Here is a 7,366-nt window from a genome sequence, read left to right as displayed (position 1 = left end):
CATATGTCACTTGGCTAATAATGTTTTCTCCTTTAGCAGTATCTATATCTAACTTGAGCTTGTGTCTGGTATCTTGCCTTGTGGCCAAATTTGTACAATTCAAGCACATTATATTCTGAATGGACAGGTCTTGGGGGAGCTAAGTGAGCTTGTCTTCTATTACCTGGTGAGTTCTGACTCTGAGTTGAAAGCTGACCATTAGACTAAAATTTTGAAATCCTCTGATTTCCAAAGCCTGTCTCTCTTGACACTTTGACTTCTCGTTGAGCTGGATATCACTACCTGGGTCTCCACAATGAATATATTACATGGGAAACAAGCCTTGTAAATACAGTTATAAACTCGAGAAAAAATTTTTTATTTTAAGATCGTGGCCAATGGCAGCATTACCCAAACTGGAAACCATACTTTTCCCATGAAGCCAGGAGAAGGTGAGTGTTCCCAATCTACAAATATATCTCTGACTTCACCCATTAAACATGTACCAATGATCCCCCACAATTGACAAAATAGGGATGCCATGAGGCTTCTTGTGTATCACCATGAAACATTCTCAACAATCAGAAATGAGGGTCCTACTACCTAATGTAGGTTATCATCCATATTATTAACTCCAGGATGGAAAAGCCCCAGACATCTCAAACTGAACATCACCCAATACCATCAAATATCTGCCTCTGGAGCTGTAATAACCAAAAATATTATATATATTATGTAACATATTATATAGAATATACATATATTGAATAATACATGTAGTCATACAAGGATTAACACCAAAAGGCAAAATATGCTATCTCAGTTTCTCTGTCCACAAAATCTAGAGGCTGTATACCTTGACCCTTTTACCATTCTAGCTACACCCATTTTTGAATGATAAAAGATGACTAGAGGGCAGAGTGAGGAGGATAGCTCAGTGATATAGCACTTGCCTGGAACCCAAGAGACCCTGAGTTCCATCCCCATCACTGCAAAAAATAAAAAGAAAGAAAGAAAGAAAGAACCATAAAGCATAAGCATAGATGAAAGAACAAGACATATAAAGATTTCAGAAAATTTTTTAAAAAGGGGAATTTAATGCAAATTAGATATTCTTCCATTCCATTTGGACCAGTCATGATCTTTCATGTCAATTGTCCACATAACTTGTTTGTTCATGATCTTTTTCTAAAAGTGTCCCTGAATTCATTTAAATAAATGAAAATGTCTCCTTATATCATAAAATACATCTTTGTGCCTTGTTATTAACTATTCCTTGTTCAAGAATGCTTTTCCCAAAAGAGGTGAAAGCCTCTACAATGAGAACTACAGAACACTAAAGAAAGAAATTAAAGAAAATCTTAGAAGATGGAAAGATCTCCCATGTTCTTGGATAGGCAGAACTAATATTGTCAAAATGGCCATACTACCAAAAGTGCTATACAGATTCAATGCAATTCCAATTAAAATCCCAATGACATACCTTACAGAAATAGAGCAAGCAATTATGAAATTCATCTGGAAGAATAAGAAACCCAGAATAGCTAATACAATCCTCAGCAGAAAGAGCAAAGCAGGGGGTATCGCAATACCAGATCTTCAACTCTACTACAAAGCAATAGTAACAAAAATGGCATGGTATTGGTACCAAAATAGGTAGATCAATGGTACAGAATAGAGGACATGGACACAAACCCAAGTAAATACAATTTTCTCATACTAGACAAAGGGGCCAAAAATATGCAATGGAGAAAAGATAGCCTCTTCAACAAATGGTGCTGGGAAAACTAGAAATCCATATGCAACAGAATGAAACTAAACCCCTATCTCTCACCCTGCACAAAACTCAACTCAAAATGGATCAAGGACCGTGGAATCAGACCAGGGACCCTGCATCTTATAGAAGAAAAAGTAGGTCCAAATCTTCAACATGTCAGCTTAGGATCAGACTTCCTTAACAGGACTCCCATAGCACAAGAAATAAAAGCAAGAATCAACAACTGGGATTGATACAAACAAAAAAGCTTTCTCTCAGCAAAGGAAACTATCAGTAATGTGAAAAGAGAGCCTACAGAGTGGGAGGAAATCTTTGCCACTCATACTTCAGATAGAGTGCTAATTTCCAGAATCTATAAAGAACTCAAAAAACTCTACACCAAGAATACAAATAATCCAGTCAACAAATGGGCTAAGGAAATGAATAGACACTTCACAGAAGAAGATCTGCAAGCAATCAACAGATATATGAAAAAATGTTCAACATCTCTAGTAATAAGAGAAATGCAAATCAAAACTATCCTAAGATTCCATCTCACCCCAATTAGAATGGTGATTATCAAGAACACAAGCAACAATAGGTGTTGGAGAGGATGTGGGGGAAAAGGTACACTCATACATTGCTCGTGGGGCTGCAAATTAGTGCAGCCACTCTGGAAAGCAGTATGGAGATTCCTCAGAAAGCTTGGAATGGAACCACCATTTGACCCAGCTATCCACTCCTTGGCCTATATCCAAAGGACTTAAAATCAGCATACTACAGAGATACAGCCACATCAATGTTCATAGCTGCTCAATTCACCATAGCCAGATTGTGGAACCAACCTAGATGTCCTTCAATAGATGAATGGATAAAGAAACTGTGGTATATATATACAATGGAATATTACTCCACCATAAAGAATGATAAAATTATGGCATTTGCAGGCAAATGGATGAAATTGGAGGATATCATGCTAAGTGAGATAAGCCAATCTCAAAACACTAAAGGACGAATGATCTCACTGATATGCGGATGATGACACATAATGGGGGGGTGGGAGGGGTTAGTGTTAGGGTTAGGGTTAGGTTTAGGGTTAGGGTTAGGGAGGGGAGCAAGAATGGAGGAAGGAGGGACTGTATAGAGGGAAAAGAGGGGTGGGAGGGGTGGGGGGAAGGGAAAAAATAACAGAATGAATCAAACAACATTACCCTATATAAATTTATGATTACACAAATGGTATGCCTTGACTTCATGTACAAACAGAGAAACAACATGTATCCCATTTGTTTACAATAAATTTAAAAAAAAAAGAATGCCTTCCCCCTGGGTATCCTCATGGCTTATTTCTCACCTCTCTCAAGGCCTGACCCAACTGTCACTTTATCAGTTTGGCCTGTTCCAGCTGCCACTATCCAAAATTTAATTCACCACTCAACCCTGGTATTTCTGATGCTCTTTTTCTCCTTATTTAACCCTTGAGTTTTTTCCATACCATTCACACACTGTATAAAATTTACTTTTTGATTCTGTTTTCTTATTGTCTGTTTTCACTGTAGTATCAACTGCATATGAGCAGGAATTTTTGTTGGTTTTGTTTCACAGGTATATCCCAAGAGCCTAGAACAGTGATGAATACATAGCAGATACTCAATAAATTTTTAACAACTATTTAACTACTTAATAAAAGTATTGAATAGTTTCTTTTTTAAAAAAGTAAGAGAAATCATAGAATCCATCGTTAGGAAATTTATTGATATCTTTTGGTTGACAGGAAATAATCAAAATAACTTCTAGAGTTGATTAGGTTTCACTCAAGAAATCTGAGTACCATGAAAATTTGGTGCACACAGAAGTTTTTAAAGATTGTGGAACCAACCTAGATGCCCCTCAATTGATGAATGGATAAAAAAAACTGTGATATATATATATATACACACACACACACACACACACACACACACACAATGGAATATTACTCAGCCATAAAGAATAATAAAATTATGGCATTTGCAGGCAAATGGATGAAATTGGAGAATATCATGCTAAATGAGATAAGCCAATCTCAAAAAACCAAAGGACAAATGATTTCACTGATAAGTGGATGATGACACATAATGGGGGGTGGAAGGGGGCAAGAATGGAGGAAGGAGAGACTGTATAGAGAGAAAAGAGGGGTGGGAGGGGTGGGGGAAGGGAAAAAATAACAGAATAAGTCAAAAACTATTACCCTATGTAAATGTAAGATTACACAAATGGTATGCCTCTACTTCATGTACAAACAGAAAAACAAGATTTATCCCATTTGTTTACAATAAAAATAATTTTTTTAAAAAAAAAGAAGTTTTTAAAGAACAAATAGAAGTTTGTGCCAAAATATTGATTGCTTCACTAAAATAATCTGTAATTTTCAGTCCCTTCACTGTGTTCCATCAGTGCTGGATCATTGTCCCTCCTCTTTTCTGAGTTATATACACAATGTCAATCAAAGTGATTTCATTACTTGATATGAACAATAACTACTAACTAATAAGCTTGCTAAGATACAAAAGAGTTAGGAAATTACTATATGATTAGCCAAAAGGGATAAATAACATGGACGAACTTCTCAACCTTAAAAACTTTCTTAGTGCAAGATAAGCATCACTACTCTTTTCATACCCTCACTAATATCCAAATCATTAACCAATGCATAGACGTAGAAATGTCTTCAATGTGAAGATACAGTTCTCAAAATCCCTATTTGTCCAGTCAGTCTAGTTTTTCTCTCAGTACCCTGGCCCATGACCATCAACTCTCATTTCCTCTGTGCACTCAGTGAAAGGCCATTTTCCCCTGTCGGTTCTTGTGGAATCAACCATGGCTCCTGTGGCTCAAATGCTCATCTGTGCCATGTTCCCTGATGGAGAAGTGATAGATTCTGCAAAATTTGAGACTGAAAATTGTCTTCCCAACAAGGTGAGTGATTTATTTCCTAAAATCTGAAATTGAAGGAAAAAAAAAAAAAAAAAAGACAGAAAATGGGAGTGTAGGAAGGACATAGATTACTTTACAGAAAAAGAAACTGTGGCCTGAAGCTGAGAGTGTAACTCAGTGGTAAAGCACATGTTAAGCCTAAGTGAGTTCCTGGGATCAATCCCTAGAACCACCAAAAAAAAAAAAAAAAAAAAAAAAAAAGAAACTTAATAACTTAGTAACTAATTTTATGGAAAGACCAGTACAAGGATTCAAGTTTCCCAACCCTTGGTTCAGCACACTTATCACAGCCTGCCATACACCACACACAATTTATTATTATTTTTGCATTTTGTATGTTTGGATAAGAACACAATATAAAATCTATCTGTTATCAAAATTTTAAGTATATAATATGGGACCTTTAAATATATGTTATACAGTAGATCTGTAGCTAGGACTTATTCATCTAATGCAACTAACATTTAACTAGCATTTTGTATCCTTTGACTAAGTAATGCCTTCTCTGTTCTTCCTGTCTCCATCCCAGGGAACCACGATTCTACTCAGCTCCATCTGTCCACTTTTAATAATGCTGTGTTGTCAGCACCAGCCCAAAGGTTCTAGCCACGGTCATCATCCAGTCTTTTTGCTCTGCCCGCAGGCATCAGTTTCAAACTGGAAGAAAAAACTGCCCACAGCAGTCTGGCACTCTTCAGAGGTGACACATGTGTCAAATATGGCTTGGTAGGATTGGAACCCACCAAGGTGGCCCTGAATGTGGAGCGCTTCCGTGAGCGGGCAGTCGTGCTGGCAGACACAGCGGTCACCAGTGGCAGACACTACTGGGAGGTGACAGTGAAGTGCTCCCAGCAATCCCGGATAGGAGTGGCAGATGTGGACATGTCCCGGGATACCTGCATCGGTATTGATGATCGTTCCTGGGTGTTTTCCTATGCCCAGCACAAGTGGCACACCATGTTGGCCAACGAGAAAGCCCCAATTGAGGGTATTGGGCAACCGGAGAAGGTGGGACTGCTGCTGGAGTATGAGGCCAAGAAGCTGAGCCTGGTGGATGTGAGCCAGGTCTCTGTGGTCCACACACTACAGTCAGATTTCCAGGGTCCCATGGTGCCTGCTTTTGCTCTTTGGGATGGAGAGCCGCTGACCCACTCTGGGCTTGAGGTGCCAGAGCATCTCTAGTATGTCCCTTATTAGAGTCCCTAATCATGCTTTTGGCCAGCTTCCAATTGAAAGCATATGAAACTGTTTTACTTTGCCCCAAACAATCTCTCCCACAACTTGTTGTTGGGTCCTCTGTGCAATAACTTACCCATTTTCTATCTCCTACCTTGTGGAAGTTAGGCATACAGCCAAGCTTCCCCTTCAAACTATTGCCAGCATCCTGGGCTCCACAGGTATAGTTTCCTATACTTGATTCCTGTATTCCCTCTGCCTCCTTTGCCTCAAGACTGTTCAGCCCTAGGGTCTTGTCTTTTAGCCTAGTTGAGTTTATTCACTGTGATACCTCTCTCTCCCTTTATCTATATGTTACTTGTTTGTTTTGAGGTTTCTACCAAATCTCTCCAGAGTAAGTCTTTTCTACCTCTGGCTGGAGGAGTGGCGAAGTCAGTGATTTGGTCCTTTCTCTGCAGCACCTACAGAGTCTGGTCTGGTCCCTCAGTGTTTATTGACCCAGTGGATCAGAGTGAAAACAGAATCCCCAAGTACGTCAGAGCCAAAGACCCTCAGCCCCACACAGATGGCAACTATCCTTACCATGAGTCCATCTACCTTCATCTGTATATCTCCTACACCTGCTAATCCATCATCATTGTGCCAGTTATAATTGTGACAAAGGGAGAAGAACGAGGGGGAAATCTAGGGGAATTGTGTCAGAAACATTACTCTTAAGTTCTGCCGTCATTTCTGCCACCGTTGAAACTTCCAGAGGAAGGAAGGAGGTCTGAGGTTTTGCATAGTCCATTTGGGGGTCTATTGAGACTCAAACACTCATTCTCCTTAGCACCATAATACAGTTACTCTAAAACAGTATTTGGGGTTGAGGAAGTGAAGTAAGTGAACATGTAAGTGAAATGTGTATTATTTGGACTCTGTCTGACCCTGTGGTTCTATCTTACTTTACCTTCGATGATGATGATGATAAAGCTGGAATACCCTAGGGGAAAAGAGAATGACTAAGTTTGGCAAAAGTAATTTGTATAATTAAAGTTTATTTGAGCACAAAAAAAAAAAAATGCTGTGTTGTATACTGTAAACACAACTCAGTCCAAAGTCATTCACTTCACTCCCCTGATATGGAAAGCATAGGAAGAGATGGAGGATAAATAGAGGATGGATGGATAGATGATAGATAGATAGCTCTCCATTTAGAATAACTGACTTTTCACCTGAAGCAATAGATCAAATATATAAATAGCGTTAAAAATAAATAACTAATAAGAGTATCTCTGACTCTTCTGTGGCTGTAGAACATAACTGGCCCACATAATAACTACTCAAATAAACATGGTGAAGGAAAGAGAAGCAAAGAGCCTCAAGCCCAACACTCTGACAATTATACTTTAGCAAAACAGACTAGTGTGTTGTGAATAAGCAAATGACTCAAAAATTCGATGGGCTTTGGAATTGTAATAATAAATAACTTACTAACCT

The sequence above is a fragment of the Sciurus vulgaris genome (genome assembly GCF_902686455.1).
Source record: "Sciurus vulgaris genome assembly, chromosome: 5".
Classification (NCBI taxonomy): domain Eukaryota; kingdom Metazoa; phylum Chordata; class Mammalia; order Rodentia; family Sciuridae; genus Sciurus; species Sciurus vulgaris.
Note: the sequence above shows the minus strand (reverse complement) of the source record.